Source organism: Miscanthus floridulus, chromosome 6 (genome assembly GCF_019320115.1).
Source record: "Miscanthus floridulus cultivar M001 chromosome 6, ASM1932011v1, whole genome shotgun sequence".
NCBI lineage: Eukaryota > Viridiplantae > Streptophyta > Magnoliopsida > Poales > Poaceae > Miscanthus > Miscanthus floridulus.
Genome location: NC_089585.1, coordinates 127,431,641 through 127,453,886, shown reverse-complemented (window position 1 = coordinate 127,453,886; position 22,246 = coordinate 127,431,641). Strand labels below are relative to the sequence as shown.

Here is a 22,246-nt window from a genome sequence, read left to right as displayed (position 1 = left end):
TTCTTGAATAATTTCCATCAAATGCCTCATCTTCCAATTCTGGATTCAACATATCAATGTGGTTTGGTTGATATTTCTTCTAAAGGATTCAACGATATATACAACCTTCATGCAATGAAACTTTCTGAAGATTATATATATGAAGATTTTTCAAATGATGCAATTCCAACCTTTGAGGACTTGTTTTGGAAAGAAATTTAATCTTGTCAACCAAAGATTGATATTCCAGATACTACCCTTGTAGATATTATCAAGTTCATTCAGGATGATCTTCATTCCCTCATTTTAGAAGGTATGTCAACTTATTGTAAAATTTATGCAAGATGATAATTATTAAGTAATTATAGGTTATTCATAATAACTGGTTTGTAATGTTCCTTCACCACATTTTAGATGTTCCTTCTTGATTGTCTTTTCGTTCAGATTTTCTTTATAATGTTTCACATACCCTTTCATGTTTTCTTATTATGCTTCCTTATATCATATAGGCTGCTTCAAACCAAATAGGTCATTCGTTAACTCAAAAGTACCTCTACTTGATATCATAGACAGTTGTCAAGAATATGATTCTAGGTCACAGAGTCTTGGAACTAATCAGATGGTCAATGAGGCAGAAACAGCACATGCCAAAAACTTTCAACAACCTGGAGCAACCTTTGAAAATGTTGGAGAGAATTTGACTACATTTCATAATGAGGAAAATGTTGCTCAAATGGACACTCTTTCACAGAAGTCAAAAACTCCATGTCCCACACCAACCATCACCACCTGTGAAAGAATCTGTTGCAATTGCATTCAGTTCTTCTGTTCCAAGTCATATATCAGAGGTAGTCAAAGAATGTGTTGCTTCTAGAGAAAAAGATGCTGCAGCTAAAACACAATGCAATCAAGTTGAAGTCAGTCGTGATCAGAACATTGTTGACTCAGTTATGCAGAGACTCCAGAAGCCACACATTCCTGTAACCCAAACTTTGTAGCAAACATCACATATTTTACCAAGAAAAGACATGGAGCACAATATTCAAGAAGAGAGAGATACAACATCAAACGAAAATTCTCTTCAGAACAGTACGAAGCAAGGGAAATTTTATGGATTGTCCCTTAATGAATCATTATCATTTTTCACTCCAACCTATCAGTGTCCAAAAGAAAATGTTGATTTCCCAAATTTTGATTTTTTGGCAAAATGTATCAGTTATATTCAGATGAAGATTATGATAGTAGTATACTCAGAGGATTGAAGAAGAGCTTCAAAAGCGCTCAACAAATGATTCTTGAGGAAGGTGTCAAATTGGATAATTCAAAGTCTGATTTACTAGAAGCATCTTCGAAGCATGCTGACATTACAAAGAATATTCTAGCTGGTTCAGATCATTCTCAGAAAGGGCATATAACCAACATGGAAACAAATCAACTGAAAGAAACAAATGAGTCTCCAGAAGATCAAGGCAGGATCATTCAACTGATATTTAGTAGTGACATAGAAGAAAAATTCTTCCATCTTGTGACTGATAAGATAGTGAGAAACGAAAGAGGGTAATATCTCATGTCCATGGAACATCTATATTTTATTTTTAGGTTGCAATGCTGTACATCAAATGTTCTATTTCACAATGAATGATTCCATTTAACCTATCAAACTTTTGTTGTTCTATAGTTGACCATCATAAAATAACTGCAAGAATACTAGCTGCATCTCTGCATGATGACAAGATGAAGTTCTCGTATACGAATTGTGATGTTCTGTATTATATATTTCTATGTTCTCTTTAAGTAAATGAGGTGTTCAATGTTTTTTATTAAGATAACATTTCTCTGCATGCATTTCATCATCAAGGACCCAAACCAAATACCATAGGATTTTAAGTAGATTCCAAGTGAATATGTCAAAATGAATGGATACAAACAGGAGCTAATTGATTTTCATTTTTTTCATGATTTAGTTTTAGATTAATTCAGATTAGATCGTCTTGGGTTGACCTCTACAAAACTTCTCTATCAATGATGAATGGTGGTTGGCTGCATTTCCATATGATGGACTGATTCTGTAAGATGCTGTCATTGAATCAGAAATTAATGTCCCTTATTGAAGGTCATCTTTTCCTACAATTCTTTGACAGTTCAATTACAGTAAGTATCATCTTGTTAACAATAAATAAATGTCTTGTCATTATTCATGTAACTAATTCATGTGTTTGTATATAGTCTATCCTGATCCAAGATACTCTTGATTTCAACCAATACAAAGCTACATTCCTAGAAAGTGTTGGATTTACTCTTCATCGTGCTAAACTTGTAAGTTATTCCAAATTTGTTTTCAAATTTCAATTTCTATTATATTTACACTGATATATCTTTCTTAAATACAGTTACATATCCCTTGTTTTGTAAATGGTCAATGGGTTTTGGTTGTTGTGAACTTTCTTCGCAAATCTTTCCATGTTCTTGGCCCAAATAAAAACATAGATGTCTCAGCCAACAAAGTTCAGAATGTTATCAGAAATTTTAAGATATTTTTTGAAGCCAATTTCCATCAGAATCTCATCTACAATATATATGATTTTTTAAGTTTAGTACTTGAACATTTGAAAGGTCCTAATGGCTAGAGGGGGGGTGAATAGCCTAATAAAATTTCTACAACAACACTTAACAAAATAGTTAGACAATTATGAGGCGAAGCAAGTGTTGCGCTAGCCTACTCAAAATGCAAGCCACCTACCACAATTCTAGTTTAGATAGTGTCGATTTACACAATAGCTATGACACTACCTTATGTTAGTGTGCTCTCAAAGGCTAACTAAAGAGCCACACCAACCAAGCAAGCTCTCACAACTAGCTACACTAAAGAGCTTGTCAACTAGTTTGCGGTAAAGTAAAGAGAGTGATCAAGAGGGTTATACCACCGTGTAGATGAAAGAACCAATCAATCACAAGGATGAATAACAATGAAGACCAATCACCTTGAAATCAATGATGAATACAATTATTTTTACCGAGGTTCACTTGCTTGCCGGCAAGCTAGTCCTCGTTGTGGCGATTCACTCACTTGGAGGTTCACGCGCTAATTGGCTTCACACGCCAAACCCTCAATAGGGTGCCGCACAACCAACACAAGATGAGGATCACACAAGCCACGAGCAATCCACTAGAGTATCTTTTGGCTCTCCACCGGGAAAAGGTCAAGAACCCCTCACAATCACCACGATCATAACCAGAGACAATCACCACCCTCCGCTCAACGATCCTCGCTGCTCCAAGCCATCTAGGTGGCGGCAACCACCAAGAGTAATAAGCAAAATCCACAGCGAAACACGAACACCAAGTGTCTCTAGATGCAATCACTCAAGCAATGCACCTGGATTCACTCCCAATCTCACTATGATGATGAATCAATGATGGAGATGAGTGGGAGGGCTTTGGCTAAGCTCACAAGGTTGCTATGTCAATGAAAATGGCCAAAGGTGTGAGCTTCAACCGGCCATGGGGCTTAAATAGAAGCCCCCACGAAATAGAGCCGTTATACCCCTTCACTGGGCATAACGCGGGCTGACTGGACGCTGCAGTCCAACTGACCGGACGTAGCACCGGACGCTCCAGTCATGAATACCAGACGCGTCCGGTCGGCATACCGAACGTGTCCTGGTAGCCCCCAGACTGCCACGTGTCCAGTTCAAACCAACGTAACCGTTGCTACTCAATCTGCCGACAACTGGACGCCCATACCGGACGTTGAATCACAAATGACCGGACGCTGAGCCGCAGCGTCCAGTGGAGTACAGTAAGCACCCTTGCTCGACCGGACGCGTCCGGTGATACCGGACCGGACGCGGCCAGCGTTCGATCGACTGCCCTACCGAAACTGTGTCTACTGATTCACACCGGACGCGTCCAGTGTGGCGACCGGACGCTTCCGGTCGCTGAGTCTGTCGCCAAAATACCGGACATGTCCGGTCACATACCGGACGCGTCCGGTCACTCTGTAACCAGCGTGACTAACTCCTCTTGGACTCTATCTTCTTCACCCTTGCTCAAATGTGCCAACCACCAAGTATATCACCTTGTGCACCTTTGTTAGCATATTTTCACAAACATTTTCAAGGGTGTTAGCACTCCACTAGATCCTAAATACATATGCAATGAGTTAGAGAATCTAGTGGCACTTTGATAACCACATTCCGATACGAGTTTCACCCCTCTTAATAGTACGGCTATCAAACCTAAATGTGATCATACTCTCTAAGTGTCTTGATCACCAAAATAAAATAGCTCCTATGGTTTATACCTTCGCCTTGAGCTTTTTGTTTTTCTCTTTCTTCTTTCCAAGTCCAAGCACTTGATCATCATCATGGTATCATCATCATCATGCTATGATCTTTGTTTGCTTTGCAACCTGGAGTGTGCTACCTATCTCATGATCACTTGATAAACTAGGTTAGCACTTAGGGTTTCATCAATTCACCGAAACCAAACTAGAGCTTTCAATCTTCCCCTTTTTGGTAATTGATGACAACCCTTATACAAAGATATGAATTGAAATTCAATTGAATCCATGTTGCTTGCCCAAGCATATTTACCATGTGTAAAAGGATATGGACAAGTTTTATGAACCTCAAATGGTAGCAATTGCTTCCCCTACATATGTGCTAAGAGTTTGGATTGTAGCTTGCACATATGCTTAGATAGGAAATATAAGAGTCAATGACTACCATATGATGCTAAGGTATAAAAGATGGACCTTTGAAGCGTGATACCAATCGGAGTGCACCAATATACCATCCTTAGCACTATGGTTAGCTCAAAACCACTTGGAAATATTTGGAAATGAAATCACTAGATATCCTATGCATGCTAGTTTTTATTTCATCATTCAAACCGACAACTAACATACACCATACAAGCATAGATATTGAATTTTAAAACTTGTATCATGCAAGCAAACATATGAAATACACATTCAAATGCACCATACAAGTTCATGAGCTTGCTCCCCCTACTTGTGTGCTCAAAATTTTAATTTATCCCTTTCCTTTTTCACTTCTCGCCCCCTATGTCATATATCAAGTATATCTTTATGTTTCTCTCCCTTTATGATAATTCTCCTCCTTTTTCACTATATCTTTGTTTCTTTCCCCCTTTGTCATCAATGACCACAAAGGTTCAAAATATAGATAGTATTACTTGTAGGGTTGAGATTATCAATGTCAATCAATGGGGTGAGGATCATTTTCCCAAATTTGGTCCAATCTAGATTATTTGCCAAAGATATTTAACTCGGTTTGATCCAAGGACAAGCTTCTTCTCACCTCCAAATAAGGGTTATCTTGTACCATGTTGAGTTAAATACTTAGAGCTCATATTCTAGATTAAACACTAGGTTTACAAGCCCATAAACATGTCATATGCTATCACTAGATCAAGTCAAGCATAGAAGCAATAGTGATACCATATAGACATCAAAATCATTTGATTTTCATGAATGAACCTAATAAAATAGAACCACTTAAAAGGTCCTAATAAAATTGAAAATATGACTAGATGCACTAATCATGTCCTTAGCAAAGATGTATGTCATGCCAATCAACTTTTACCTTGGATTGCTCGAAGGAGAGGCATGTCATATGAGTGGGCGTGTATCAACACATATTTGAGAAATCCAATATGTTCAACTCATTCCTTAGCTTGCAAAACCTTTTCTCATCCAATGGCTTGGTGAACATATCGGCAAGTTGATCTTCGGTGCCTATACTCTCAATGCAAATGTCCCCTTTTTATTGGTGATCTCTTATGAAATGGTGGCGGACATCAATATGCTTTATTCTTGCATGTTGAACCGGATTGTTTGTCAACTTGATTGCACTCTCATTGTCACATAGTAATGGTACTTTTTTGAACTTGATTCCAAAGTCACACAAAGTGGCCTTCATCCAAAGTATTTGTGTACAACAACTACCGGTGGATATGTATTTGGCTTCGGCGGTTGATAATGCAATACTATTTTGCTTCTTTGATGACCATGAAACAAGTGATCTTCCTAACAATTGATATGTGCCCGAGGTGCTCTTCCTTTCAACCTTGCATCCCGCATAATCCGAGTCGGAGTAACCAACTAGCTCAAACTTTGCTACTTTGGGATACCACAAACCAATATTTGGTGTATGCTTTAAGTACCTCAATATCCTCTTTGTAGCCTTCAAATGACTTTCTCTTAGTGAGGCTTGAAATCTTGCACACATGCATACACTAAACATGACATCCAGCCTTGATGCGGTCACATAAAGTAGGCTTCTAATCATAGACCGATACAATTTTTGATCTACCATGTTTCCACTTGTATCACTATCCAAGTTTCCATTTGTTCCCATTAGTGTGCTAATGACTTTGCTATCAATCATGCCAAACTTCTTGATCATGTCCTTGATGTACTTACCTTGACTCACAAATGTACCATTCTTCAATTGCTTGATTTGAAGACCAAGGAAGTAACTCAACTCTCCAATCATGGACATCTCAAACTCATTAGCCATCATCTTTCCAAATTCATCACAAAAGTCTTGATTGGTTGATCCAAATATGATGTCATCAACATAGATTTGCAATACAAATAGATCTTTTCCAATCTTCTTGGTGAAAAGAGTGGTGTCAACCTTGCCCATTGTGAACCCTTTAGAGAGTAGGAAATCCCTCAAACTCTCATACCATGCTCTAGGTGCTTGCTTCAAGCTATACAATGTCTTCTTTAACTTGTACACATAGTTGGGCTTCTTGTCATCTTCAAAACTGAGAGGTTGCTCAACATATACTTCATTGATATAACCATTGAGAAATGCACTCTTAACATCCATTTGATAGAGCTTGATGTTGTGGGCACAAGCATAGGCTAGCAAGATTCTAATTACTTCCAATCTAACAACCGGGGCATATGTTTCTCCAAAGTCAAGACCTTCAACTTGAGTATAGCCTTGTGCTACTAATCTTGCTTTGTTTCTTACTACTATCCCATCTTAATCTTGCTTGTTTCTAAAGACCCATTTGGTTTCAATCATATTGTGTCCCTTTGGTCTCTCTACTAATTCCCATACTTAATTTCTTGTGTAGTTATTCAATTCTTCATGCATAGCATTTACCCAATCAACATCCTTCAATGCTTCATCTATCTTCTTTGGTTCAATGGATGACACAAATGAGAAATGCTCACAAAATGATGTCAATCTTAATCTAGTTTGCACACCTCTTGAAATATCACTAATGATAGTGTCTAATGGATGATCTCTTACAATATTGATTGGTTGGAGGATTGGAACTTGATTGCTTACACTTGCTTGATCATTGGGTTGAGATGATGTACTAGCCACTTGATCTTGTTCATTGTTATGAGATCTACTTGTACTAGCTTGATTTGTATCATCTTACACATTTGAGTTGGAGAGCACTTGTACTTGATCATCTTCATCATCATTCACTTGCCTAGGCCTTAATTCACCAATATCAATGTTCTTCATAGCATTTGAAAGTTGAATGTCTCTAACATCTTCCAAGTTCTCATTCTCTACTTGTGAACCCTTGGTTTCATCAAATTCAACATCATGAACTTCCTCAAGAGTACCACTGTCCAAATTCCAAACTCTATATGCTTTGCTTGTAGTGGAATAGCCAAGTAGGAATCCTTCATCACATTTCTTGTCAAATTTGCCCAATCTAGCGCCTTTCTTCAAGATATAGCATTTGCATCTAAAGACCCAAAAATATGCAATGTTGGGCTTTCTACCATTCAAGAGCTCATATGGTGTCTTCTCTTTCAATCAGTGATGATAGAGGCGGTTGCTACAATAGCAAGCCGTGTTGATAGCTTTGGCCCAAAAAGATTGACTCACATTGTACTCACTAAGCATAGACCTTGCCATATCAATGAGTGTTCTATTCTTTCTCTCAACAAGGCCATTTGATTGAGGTGTGTACTTGGCTGAGAATTGATGTCTAATTCCAAATTCATCACACAACTCATCAATTCAAGTGTTCTTGAACTCACTACCATTGTCACTTCTAACTCTCTTGATGGTTGTTTCAAACTCATTGTGAATGCCCTTGACAAATGATTTGAATGTTGCAAATACATCACTTTTGTCCACTAGAAAGAATACCCATGTGTATCTAGTGTAATCATCCACTATCACAAATTCATATTTATTTCCATCGATGCTAGTGTATTGTGTTGGCCCAAACAAATCTATATGCAATAACTCAAATGCTTTACTAGTGCTCATCATGCTTTTCTTAGGATGGGTGTTTCCAACTTGTTTGCCGGCTTGACAAGAGCTACAAAGCTTATCCTTTTCAAACACAACATCTTTCAAGCCTTTAACTAAGTCATGTTTAACCAATCTATTCAATTGTTTTATTCCAACATAACCAAGCCTTCTATGCCATAACCAACCCATGCTAGACTTAGTGAACAAGCATGTAGACAATCTAGCTTCACTAGCATTGAAATCAACCAAGTATAGATTCTCATATCTAAAGCATTTGAAGATCAAGTTAGAGCCATCTACACTTATGATTTCTACATCATCTACCCCAAATACGCATTTGAATCCAAGATCACACAATTGAGCCATGGATAGCAAATTGAAGTTCAAGCTCTCTACTAGCAACACATTGGATATGCTCATGTCATTGGATATTGCAATCTTACCAAGACCCTTGACCTTGCCTTTACCATTGTCACCAAATGTGATACTATCATAACCATCATTGCCATTGGTGTTGATTGAGTTGAACATTCTTGCATCACCGGTCATGTGTTGAGTGCACCCACTATCAAGAACCCAATGCCTTCCTCCGGCTTTGTAATTAACCTATAAAAGAAGATCAATTCTTTTTAGGTACCCAAACTTGCTTGGGTCCTTGAAGGTTAGTCACTAGGCTCTTTGGTACCCAAATGACTTTCTTCTTTGAGCCCATCCATGGTTTATCAATGAACTTAGCCGTCACACCATTTGTACCCTTAGTAAGCATATAGCATGAATCAAGCTTAATGGAGGATACATTAGCATTTTTGCTCTTGTTTTTGCATTCTTGCTCTTTGTGACCCACTTGCTTGCAATTAGTGCAAAACCGACCGTTGTTCTTCATAAAACTAGTCTTGTGAGGAGCAAAGGCCACTTTGCCTTTCTTGGGGGTATAGCCCAATCCTTCTTTGTAGACAGAAGCTCTTTGGCTACCCAAGCACATAAGCAAGCGGTCCTCACCACCATAAGCCTTAGCTAAGGTGTGAGTGAGCTTAGTGACCTCCTTCTTGAGGTTCTCATTCTCAACCACTAGTGAGGCATCATAAGTGAGACCATCACTACTAGATGAGGTAGAGGTGGAAGTGCTACAAGAAGGATTAGTAGGAGCAACAATGATAGGTATAGATAGTGATGCATCAATTAAATCACAAGTTACACCTACATCACAAGTTTTAACATGCTTCTTTTTATCTTGTTCATTAAGCAAAGTGGAATGAGCCTTTTCAAGCTTTTTGTGAGCATTGCCAAGCTTCTCATGGGCTTCCTCTAGCTTCTCATGAGTTACTTTGAGCTCATCAAGGGTTTGCTTAAGGGCTTTTACCTCCTTATTCAAGCTCTTATATTCCCTTCTTTTAATGTCAAAGTGTTCTTTAGCATCTTCTAACATGTCAAATAATTCGTTCTTAGTAGGTTCATCATCATCACTATCACTATCATTTTCATTTTCATGTTAATTATCATCAACATGTTCTTCATCACTTTTATCATCATAAGATTGTACCTTAGTGGCCTTAGACATGAAGCATGACAAAGATTCGAAGAGAGAATGCTTCTCATTGATGGCAATGCTTGCAAGAACCTTTTTCTTGGTGGTCTTGTTATCATCACTATCATTATCATCATCACTTGAGGAAGCATCACTATCCCAAGTGACTACATATGAACCACCCTTCTTCTTCTTGAATGCCATCTTGTCCTTCTTCTCTTTCTTTTCCTTCTTGTCCTTCTTCTTGTTCTTCTTGTTGTCATCATCATTGTCACTATTGTATGGGCATTGAGCAACAAGATGATCTTTGCTTCCACACTTGAAGCACCTTCTTAACTCTTCTTTATTCTTGGATGAAGACTTCTTTCTCCTAGCACGGTAGCCCTTCTTCACCATGAACTTGCCAAATCTCTTGACAAATAGAGCCATCTTCTCATCATCATCATCATCCCATGATTCATCTTCTTCACTTGATATTTCTTGCTTAGCTTTGCCCCTGGATGATGTGGACTTGAATGCCACACTCTTCTTCTTCTCATCCTTCTTCTCATCTTTCTTCTCCTTCTTTTCTTCCTTCTCATCTTCATCTCTATATGTATCATCGGTCATGATGTCTCCCAACACTTGGTTTGGTGTCATGATGTCCAAACCACTCCTCACTAGAATTGTGACCAATGTGCCAAATCTTGAAGGTAAGCATCTCAAGAACTTGTGGGAGAAATCCTTGTCCTTCACCTCTTCTCCAAGTGCTTTGAGATTATTGATAAGCACTTGAAGCCTATGAAACATCTTCGACACACTCTCATCCTCCTTCATCTTGAAGCTTGCAAACTTCTCTTTGAGAATGTAAGCCTTTGCACCCTTCACGGCTTGAGTGCCCTCAAATGATTCTTCCAATTTCTTCCAAGCCTCATGAGCCATCTCAATATTCTTGATTTGCTCAAATGTTCTTTCATCAATTGCATCATGAATAGCACTTAGAGCAATGTCACTGTTTTGGAGAAGCACTTCTTCGGCGGTGGTGGGATTCTCTAGATCACCAATCTCAATTTTGGTTTCAACTACCTTCCACACTTTTCTATTGATTGACTTGATGTGTGTGGTCATCTTTGACTTCCAATAAGGATAATTTGTACCATCAAATTGGGGTGGCTTCTTGGTGTTGTTGATTTGAGCCATTTTAACACTGAAGGTTGTTAAGCCTCAAATAATGGTGACCTCGGCTCCGATACCACTTGAAAGGTCCTAATGGCTAGAGGGGGAGGGTAAATAGCTTAATAAAATTTTTACAACAACACTTAACAAAATAGTTAGACAATTATGAGGCAAAGCAAGTGTTGCGCTAGCCTACTCAAAATGCAAGCCACCTACCACAATTCTAGTTTAGATAGTGTCGATTCACACAATAGCTATGATACTACCTTATGTTAGTGTGCTCTCAAAGGCTAACTAAAGAGCCACACCAACCAAGCAAGCAAGCTCTCACAACTAGCTACACTAAAGAGCTTGTCAACTAGTTTGCGGTAAAGTAAAGAGAGTGATCAAGAGGGTTATACCACCGTGTAGATGAAAGAACCAATCAATCACAAGGATGAATAACAATGAAGACCAATCACCTCGGAATCAATGATGAACACAATTATTTTTACCAAGGTTCACTTGCTTGCCGGCAAGCTAGTCCTCGTTATGGCGATTCACTCACTTGGAGGTTCACGCGCTAATTGGCTTCACACGCCAAACCCTCAATAGGGTGCCGCACAACCAACACAAGATGAGGATCACACAAGCCACGAGCAATCTACTAGAGTACCTTTTGGCTCTCCGCCGGGGAAAGGTCAAGAACACCTCACAATCACCATGATCGTAGCCGAAGATAATCACCACCCTCCGCTCAACGATCCTCGCTGCTCCAAGCTGTCTAGGTGGCGGCAACCACCAAGAGTAACAAGTGAAATCCGCAGCGAAACACGAACACCAAGTGTCTCTAGATGCAATCACTCAAGCAATGCACTTGGATTCACTCCCAATCTCACTATGATGATGAATCAATGATGGAGATGAGTGGGAGGGCTTTGGCTAAGCTCACAAGGTTGCTATGTCAATGACAATGGCCAAAGGTGTGAGCTTCAACCGGCCATGGGGCTTAAATAGAAGCCTCTACGAAATAGAGCCGTTATACCCCTTCACTGGGCATAACACGGGCTGACCGGACACTACAGTCCAACTGACCGGACGCAGCACCAGACGCTCTGGTCGTGAATACCGGACACGTCCAGTCGGCATACCGGATGTGTCCTGGTAGCCCCCAGACTGCCACGTGTCCAGTTCAAACCAACGTAGCCGTTGCTACTCAATCTACCGACGACTGGATGCTCATACCGGATGCCGAATCACAAATGACCGGACGCTGAGCCGCAGCGTCCGGTGGAGTACAGTAAGCACCCTTGCTCGACCGGACGCGTCCGATGATACCGGACCGGACACGGCCAGCGTCCGATCGACTGCCCTACCGAAACTATGTCTGCTGATTCACACCGGACGCATTCGGTGTGGCGACCGGACGCGTCCGTTCGCTGAGTCTGTCGCCAAAATACCAGACACGTCCGGTCACTCTGTAACCAGCGCGACTAACTCCTCTTGGACTCTATCTTCTTCACCCTTGCTCAAATGTACCAACCACCAAGTGTATCACCTTGTGCACATGTGTTAGCATATTTTCACAAACATTTTCAAGAGTGTTAGCACTCCACTAGATCCTAAATGCATATGCAATGAGTTAGAGCATCTAGTGACACTTTGATAACCTCATTTCGATACGAGTTTCACCCCTCTTAATAGTATGGCTATCAAACCTAAATGTGATCACACTCTCTAAGTGTCTTGATTACCAAAACAAAATAGCTCCTATGGTTTATACCTTCGCCTTGAGCTTTTTGTTTTTCTCTTTCTTCTTTCCAAGTCCAAGCACTTGATCATCATCATGGTATCATCATCATCATGCTATGATCTTTGTTTGCTTCACAACTTGGAGTGTGCTACCTATCTCATGATCACTTGATAAACTAGGTTAGCACTTAGGGTTTCATCAATTCACCAAAACCAAACTAGAGCTTTCAACATTCCTAAGTGCAATTTCAGGTAATTATGATGTACTCCTTTCATCTGTGTATTAATATAATAAATTCCAATTTGCCATTATGTCATATTGTGCTTACTTCCAATAAATGTATAGCAAATAATCTTTGAGATCTAGGTTTCAGGCTTACATGTATCATAACAGAACATTCAAAAATGATAATGAGAACACCATCTATATCCTTGGTGAACATCATTTGTCCACTATGAGAACAGTGATAGATAAATAATAGCGGAATGAAATATGTAAAACAGACCATAGTCACTACCTGTTTTCAGTGAATTCAAGAACCATATTAATGTAAACAGTATGCTGCTATTGAATTTGTGTCGTATGTTTTGTATTGATACTACTTATCTTGTAAATTTTCTTGCACGAAAAATTATATTCCTTACCTATTTAGATTTAATTTAATTTAGTCTTTTCTTAATGTAGGTATGATTCAGGAATCTTTGTGCTGCAGTTCATGCAGACTTTTGACGGGACGACAATACAGAAATTCTCTAATGTAAGCAAAAACATATCACCTGCTAATATTCTTCGGCTGAAGCTAAATATTGACTAGATATTTGTAATAAACCTCTGAATTAACTTTGTATTGTGTGAAATGAATTATTTTAAAAAAAAATCATTACAGATTGATGTGTTACCTCTACGTGCAAAATTCTTATTCCAAGTAGTAACAACTCAGCACAATAAGTCAAAGTCAGAATTCATGAAAAAGTTCTATGATGATAATGTAAGTATTAGTCATTATCTATTTTAACTTCATTACAGTTTTCATATATTAGTTCTATTTCCAATATAACCATTACAAGTACTTAAATAGTAACAATTTCTTTTCTTCTTGTACAGGTGAACTATTTCTCTGATTCTACGAGCTAAAAGTTTGAAGATAGTCTAACGGAAACAAATGAGTTATATTTGAAGACACAGTTCGTTGAATTTCATGGATACTTATGATCTGCCTCTTTAGATTTGTTCTATTTATTTTTCTCTCTAGGATTACAACCATATTCTAGTTAATAATAAGAACAGCTTATTATGGCTAAAAAAAATTCTTTCAAGGTGAGAACTTGAAGAAGTTTATAAGTTTTAATGTTGTTAATATGCAGCAAGGTTAATTGTTCAATAACTTATCTGCATTATGTTCTAAACTTTCTTTATGCATCTTATTCTTATTTAATAGTGTCATCAATGAATTAGTTCGATAGCAGTCATGTACAGAATGTTCTGAGTAACATTTCAAAACGTTCTTAGTAAAACTTCAATAGCAAAATTGAATATGGACACCAAAAGAAACATTATGGAAATGATGTTGAAGAATAAAAAACGGCCTGCTTAAGAAACAGTCCACAACGCTCAGTACAGAAACGGCCCAACAAGGAACAGTATGGAGGTGTTGCCGCGCGTGCTGGGAACGTGAATAGCAAACTCGCTCGCGCGCGCTGCCTGAGCGGGAAGTTCGCGCGGGAAAAGTGCCAGACAAAGAATTCGGTCCGAACGCCCGGACTCTAAGAGGCCCCACGGCTTTTGGAAGGTCTGTGTTTAAAAATGGGATCAACATGCATCAAAAAGAAATAGATTGGACTTGCCTTTGTTGACGTCCTCAGCAAACTCCCGCTGGTAGTTTGGGTCCTCGGCGTCAAACTCGCGGTACTCGCTTTCGACGTCTTCGTTCTCATGCCTGTTCACTCCGTCACCTATAACACGCAAACAACACAATCAAATACTAACACTTACTCAAATGAGTTCTAAAATCATGAAATTTATATGGGAGATAGGTTTTGATTTTAGATAAATTTAGAAAGAAGAATAGATGGAATCGGAGTTCGGATGGGAAAGATATGGATTTTAGAAGATGGCTGTCAAATGGGAGGACTTGGACCCTTCTCGTGAGGTTATGATGGCCCAGTAGCATTTTGGACTTTTCGTAGTGGGCTCCTGGGCTGCAGCGTGATTAGCTGGCTGAAGAAAATAAACGAAGAGCGTCGTGCTCCTTGCGTCCGTCCGCCATGGCTAGCCTCTAGAGCTTCGCCAACCGGTGATTTCGGCTACCATACATGAATCCAAGGGCATGGGGAGGGAGAGGAGAGATAGGGGATTCACATAGGCTAGCTACCTCGGTCGATTGCAGTGCAGGGAGAGAGATCGATGGGCGCTCTCCTTCTATGCTCAAGAACAGAGAGGAGAGAGAAGCTGGGGTGGTGAGAGTCGGATGGCTCGGGATATCGATGGAGAGCAGTGCGGTGGAGGAGAGGCGAGATGCGGAAGGTGTCGCTCCCTGATACCCGTCCAATCAAGAACTGATATTGAAGCTGACGGGGTTGTCGAATAGCATCTTTGAGGCTCAGGAGCGCGTTAAGCAACTCCTCTTCAGATCTTTGCGCTGAGTTACACACGTATTTCCAATACAATGCAGTTCAGACAACTTAATCACATACACACTTTGGTCTTCCACTCAGTCTTGAAAACATAATGGATAATATTAACGTAGAACTCAAAATTATACGGTTATCGCTGAGTCTAAAACTCCAAACTATTCTAAGTTGCCACTCTTGTCACTCATCTACCAGCCGGGTTACACGCAGCTCATCTTGGAGAACGTCTGTTCCAAGGTCTACTAACCGCTGCCTTGCCGAAGCTAGATCCAGGAAGGTACTTGGACTACCTATAAAACAACTTAACTGCTGCACCGTGAGTACATTTCGTACTCGCAGGACTATTCCAACACATAGTATTTGATGGATGCACAAGGTAGTTATGGGGTATTTGTATAAGTGCGGAAATGCAATGATGTTCGTTAAGAGTATGACATGCTATGCTCGACATAAAAGTAAAGCAGTAAACAGTGCACCAAGGTGCTCATAATCATCATCAGCGCTATCATGGGTATAGAAAAGTAGGAACAACCAAAAGATTCGTCCCGAGGGACTTCAGGCTTTCAAGACTCTGCAGAGGTGTACAACTGTATCCACACGGAAAGCAAGACTAACCTCCATACACCGGGTCCGATAGTAAGGGTTACCTCACGTTCTCCATCCTTTCCCTAATCTAGCTAGAGCGTCGCATGAAAGGTTCGAGCGAGATCCCGATCAATGTCTCGAACATTTCTGACCGACGCCACCCCTCTTGCCAGTTTCACGGATAAACAGGTCGCAACTAGTTACTTGGCTTGTCGACCTAATCCGCGACATGTGGTCTGTATGGGTGGTTACTCAGACTTATGTATCCCAATTGATGTTGGAGCGGGAGAGATCCGCTTCAATATCAATGGCAAAGAAGAGAAGTTCGATTTTCAGCCCAGGCAGGAGCAATGCTCCATGATAAGAATCAAGTATGGGTCAAACCCACAAGGCATAAAGAATGTTGAGATACAGCCTCAACTGGTGGACAACCATGTCAAGAAAAATAAATAAAACAAAAAGAGGCCAGAGCCAAAGAAAAACAACCCAAAGAAAAAAGAAGAAACTTCAAAGGTTGTTCCCACACCAGCAGAGAAGGAAAAGGTATGGAAATAAAAACAAGAAGCTCCAAAGTCCACCACCACACCACCAAAAACTAACAAAATGGTGTGAAAACCAAAAAAGGTACAACCACTTCTCCAGGCACGAATGTACCTTCATCAACCAAGAATTGACGGAGAAGAGTCCTGCTCATTGGACTTAAAACAATCAGTCATTGCCGAAGGTAAATCAGTAGTTATCCATTACAATTTGCTTAAATAAATTCTGCCAAACTTAAATATAATACAAAATAAAAACCCTTATTAAAATCTTGGTTAGTCTTCAAAAGTTCTGTGCAAAGCATGTTTTTGCTTGAAGTGTGATTAGTGTACGCTCATATTTTCATAGGCTTTTTAAATTAAGCATGGAGCTTAGGTTAAATAGCCTACCTTGATTAAATGACACGTTTGATCATTGTACCAAAACTGTTAAGCGTAGACTTTGAATGATAAAACTAAGGTATAAAAACTTTACCTTTAAATAAATCTTGGTTATCCTTCTATGTTCTATACAAGTTTGCTTTGGTTTGGATATGATATTTGTTAGCGGTCATACTTTTATAGGCTTTTTAAAATAAGCGCGGTGCTTAGGTTGATTAGTCTACCTTAATCAAATTAAACATGATGCTTAGTTTGATCACGGTTCCAAAGCTGTTGAGTATAAACATGGACGGAATAAATAAAAAACATAACAAAGTAAATAAAAATATAAATAATATATCTACCTCGGAGTCTTCACCAAGCAACAGGCCTAGAGCTAGCTTGGGGGAGGACCCCGCAGAGGTACCTTGTATCTTTTGTTTTCACATTTTATTTCTTGCATTTATTTATTATTAGCATCTAAAAAAATCTAAAAATTAAAAATACCAAAAAATAAAGTATGAAAAATACTAAAAATATTTATTTCACTCTCATATGTGTTTTAAGAATGTTTAGTTTCTCCTATGTTGAAATGATGAATAGTTGCTCTGTCTATAATTCATCTGTGCCTAGGTTATAACTAAGTATTTCCCAAGATTTAAGTTTGTTGGCTAAAAATGTCTCATCCTAAAAACTTGAAAACTTATGGGTTGCAAATACATGCTCCTTTTCTAAGTTATTGCGAGTTATGATATGGTACAAATAGAATTTACTATGAGTTTGTTCTAAGAGAGACTTAACATCCGAAGATTTCATTTTCAAAAATACTAAAATCAAAAGTTCCTCAATGATGTTGAATACCTACCAAGGCCATATGACATAATTCAAAATTCAAAACCTTAGTCATATGCTACTTGTTTGAGCATTGAGCTTTGTCAAATTGTTGTGACCCTTGTTGAGATTCTCGTCATGCACCCATGATCAAGACTCACGTACACCCACAAATAAACTGCTAACTCTTACACTGAGAGTTACACAAAAACATGCATTTTCGTCCACCAAAAAAATACTCCATTCGTCTATCATGTGTCTCTCTCTCAAAAATTTCATGTGCCAAAAAAATAGTATGGGCTATGCTAAAAAAAGAGAGAAAAAAAGAAAAAGAAAAATATCCATACCAAAAGGCATGAGAAAAAAATATATGCCAAAGAGCATGAAGAAAAGAAAAAGTGAAGAAAGAAATAAAGATAGCCCATACATTCAAATAAGAGGCACTCATCCAAAAAGAGAGAGATTCATGATTCAAAGGAGTACCAAAAAAACATTTAGAATAGAAACATTATAAAAATTCAACACACTTGCACGTCTTGATCAAAGTGTATGACTTGCATCTTCATGAGGTCCGGTTTTTGACTTAGCAAAATATGTGATGCAAGTATGCCCCATTTTCATACCTACCCAAAACTCCACTCAAAACCTTTAGTAGTAGGATATGAAAAGAAGGCAAAATTCAAATGCCTTTGGTGAGGTATCATATGCATTGAGCGATTGAGAGAATCATTTGAGAAACTTACATTTATTTTGCAAAACTTATAAAACCTCCGGATAGATGGTTAATCAAGGAATGAATGATTAGTGATTCTGTTATAACCGTTCTATCTTACAACCGCCCAAGAACTTGAAAAAGCTATACGCCCCACAGGGATCAAGATAAAGGCTGGATAAAAATGCCAACTTATTTGAATTGCGGAAGAATACTTTGTTATAAACATGACACTTGTGAATTGTAGCGACATAGTAGCAACTCCTGATCAACAACCAAATACTTAGCTATTTGCTCGGGATGAGCAAATATTAAGCTTGGGGATTTGTTGGCGGTCACTAACGACCATTTCTAACCACCAATTATAGTCTAAAACAGGAGAAATAAATATACTTTTTACACATATGCCTTTACTATTGACCTAGTTCCACTTGTATTCAAGAAAACAATTTTGCAGGACTCATATGCAAATACAAGTGTAAAACATACCAAAATACGCAAACGGGAAAGCATAATGCAGATTCTACACCAAGGAGACAAGCAAAGGCCCATCCAAACATCCAAACTGGGCAAGATACCACCGTGGTAGGCATCCATGCCTAGCCAGTAGCCCACCAGAGTAAGGCGATGGCCAGCTAGGCTAGCCCAGCTACAACCGCACCAGGGGTGCGCCCGTACCCCCAGCACCGCCTCTCGGGCCCACCTCGCTCTAACGGTTGCATACCACCATGCTATGACGATTCCCGGTGGTTACCTAAAATAACAGTGCCAAATCATCCTCACTTCACTATAAAAGAAGAGGAGGAGCTCATTCTTCAACACACACATTTATTTGGAGCCTCTACCTCACTACCTCATCTTGTATCTTTAGACTTGTCATTAGTTTGTGAGCAAGGGCAAAGCTATCAAGGAGAGCTTGTCTCCTTGGAAGAAGAGAACCTTCTTGATATGAATACTATAAAGAGTTCTTCCAAGTTCTTGCTCTCATATCATTCAATAGTAGTGCATATGAACTAGACTATAATTTTCATGTTATGATCATGATATATGAACTAGTATATAGTTTGTGTGTTATGATCTTGATATGTAAAATATTATGCCTAATCATTCATATAACTTATATGAGTAGAATTAGAGCTAAGTTGAGTTGGCGGTTCATCATGCCTTCGGATGTGCCCAAGTTCTTTACCTGTCGATCCGTAGGGTCGGGGACCCAGAGGAATTTGGGTAGTTTCTGTGTACGTAAGCATGGTGCTTAGGTATGGAGAAATAGGTGAATACATTTCCCTTTCTACGGTTGAGGGGTAGGCGGCATGTGGTGATAGCCCTATCTGTCCCTTATAATCCTCCATGTTCATCTGGGGTGTTGGAGTCTAAATTGTCACATGAGGATGCTGGCAGACCAGTACTCGGTGGCCTCCTGACCTATCTCACATTTAGTTCTAGCTCTAACCATGTTCGTTGTATGATTATCGACTGTTCTTTGCACGGCTATATTAGAACATGCCTGCTCCATTTAGGAATATTCTTTTATTCTTTGTTTTCCTTTTATCCTTGAGGTTAGCCTAGATGTGTGTCCACTATCCATGAAATATTGTTTTTACTCCTATTATGAACTATGGTCCACTATGCAAGTATGTAATCATGTTTATGTCCATGCTAGAATATATATACCTTGCCCTGCTTTAGGAAAATATAAATAATAATATCTTGAATACTTCCGGGTGAAATGCAACAACGATAGCTCCATACGCTTGCTGATATTGTTTGTAATCTTTAAGGACTATTGTAGTTGGTGTTTTTTGGCGGCATTGCTAAGATTAACTCAATCTTAGTAATTGTGTTAAGAAATACCAACAAACATTTCCGACGCCGTTGCCATGTGACAGATTTAAAACCTCCTCACTTGGTGAGTGCGCTAAGAAATGCCAACAGTTACTCTGTGCCTATAAATCATCGGATGTTCCGACATGAGTGACAGACGATCCGGTAGGGACTAAGTGTTCTCTCGGGTTCTCAGGTTATTGATTCAGTGTAATTCATCGGGCACTCCAATATCCTCACTCAGTGCGGGACTTAGGTTGTAGGTGACCATACTTTGGGTTTGGTGGACACTCCGTCCTAACGACGGACACTCCGTCAATCGGGCGACAGAACCTATGCTCTATGTCCTAGGGTTGGTTGACTGCTAATTTGGAGTGATGAACATCCATGCATGGGTACTAGGCTTCTAGGATGATCTTAGGGATATAATAGGGTACGACTAGTTGAATCTTTGGCTAACTTAGTGCATCTAGTGGTTTGTCTAAGTCTCTTCCCATGAACCACTTGTAACCAAAACATGAGATTGAGTAAGGAAGCTTACTCCAAGATTGGGATTCATGAGATAACAGACTCCATGATAAGGGGTTGAACACATCTTGCCTTTGTGGTGAGTGAGAGGTCACCATACTCCATGATTCATACATGCATGAGAGATTGAGATTAGGGTTTGAGATAAATCTTCAACCAAAGAGATGAGGGCTCATGAGCTAACCATGATCATGAGATAAGGATGGCTTGACCTTGATGAGATGATAGCCTTGAATTGCTTTCCTTCACTTCATCTTCCACCTCCATCTCCATTCCATCTTTATCTTCTCTTTCTAGTTCTTCCTCACCCTTGTTCTTCTAGAGAGAGAGGGAGAGGGTGAGAAATGTGAGAGTAAAATGAGCTGGTGTTGCTTCAGCTGAGACTTTGATATTTCCACCTCATGCATATGACAGGTGGGACCAAGAGCTGGGTGGAGGGCAGCTCATTTTCCACTCACTGCATGCAGCTCAGTTACTAGCGGATGATTCGGTCATCAAGTCAGATTGTTCGGTGGTCTCTGAACTCATGGACTTGATCCAAACACTCAAGACTTGACCATCAGGGTTGCTTTGCTTGTTCCAAGGGTTAACAACCTGACCATTGGCATCTTGGGGGGATGGTGAAGTGCTTCCTTAGTGAGTGCGCTGACTACTACTAACTTCACATTCGTCCGGTTTGTGCAGAAGCTTTGCCAAATTTCCACGGTCGAGGTTGAGGGCTTGGGTGGTTATAGTGAATTCGGGTCGTTACAGAAGACGCGCCCTTCTATAGGCAGCCCAAGGTGGAGCTTGGTTGGCTGGCTCGCTCAGTACCTCGGCATGGCTGCAGCAGAGCTAGGCCGGGTGGTGCTGCGGGTACGTACGCCAAGGACGGTCGGCGTGCGCGAGTGCAGCTAATGCAGGGGTAGTGGGGCGTGCGGTAGCAGCTTTGCAGAGCAACGGGACAAGGCGAGCAGTGGGTGGCAATGGCGCTGAGGCGACGCCCGCGTCGCAACGAGACGGGCAAGGCCGGCATGGACAGCCACAACGACGTGGGTGATGTGGGGCTCAGCAAGGAGCAGGACGGTGTGGCCGGGGTCGCTCGGTAGCAGGCTTCTGCTGGATTAGCACGTGATAAATGTTGGTGTCCTCTACCCTGTTGTGCATGTACTGAGTTGCTTGTGCTGCGTGCTTTGCCTTGCTCTATCAGTTGGTGCTGCAGACAGAGGAGAAAGGAGAGGGAGATGTGAAGTGGGGCCCATATCACGGTGGTGCGCAGGCACTGTGGTCGGCAGGGGGGGGGGGGTCCGGGCACGGGTGCGTCGTGGCGGCAGCGGTGGGGGCCGGCGCACGCAGGCGCTGTCGGGCTAGGGCGAGCGGAGCACGCACGAGTGAGAGAGGTGAGGGACGGCATGAGATATTCTCGTGGCGGCGTGCAGGATGTAAGAGTGCAAGGAGAGGTGCAACTCTTAAGGCTTTGAGATGGGTGCGAGTTCAGAGGATAAAAATAGAGAGCTCAGGTGACTTTAGTTTTCAAAATAGATTTTAAAAATATTTTTGAGTGAGTAATTTTTAAGATTTGAATTTTGGGGATGTTACA

At 40.2% G+C, this 22,246-nt stretch overlaps 1 long non-coding RNA gene across 1 annotated transcript; it reads right to left on the bottom strand.

Moving 5' to 3' along the window:
* Positions 1 to 672: 672 nt before the first annotated feature.
* Positions 673 to 20,973, bottom strand: LOC136459540 (uncharacterized). Its single transcript, XR_010760218.1, has 4 exons — positions 20,852 to 20,973; positions 20,681 to 20,766; positions 14,503 to 14,610; positions 673 to 780 (listed from the first exon to the last, which is right to left on the bottom strand). It is a non-coding gene; the product is annotated as an uncharacterized lncRNA (long non-coding RNA).
* Positions 20,974 to 22,246: the final 1,273 nt, after the last annotated feature.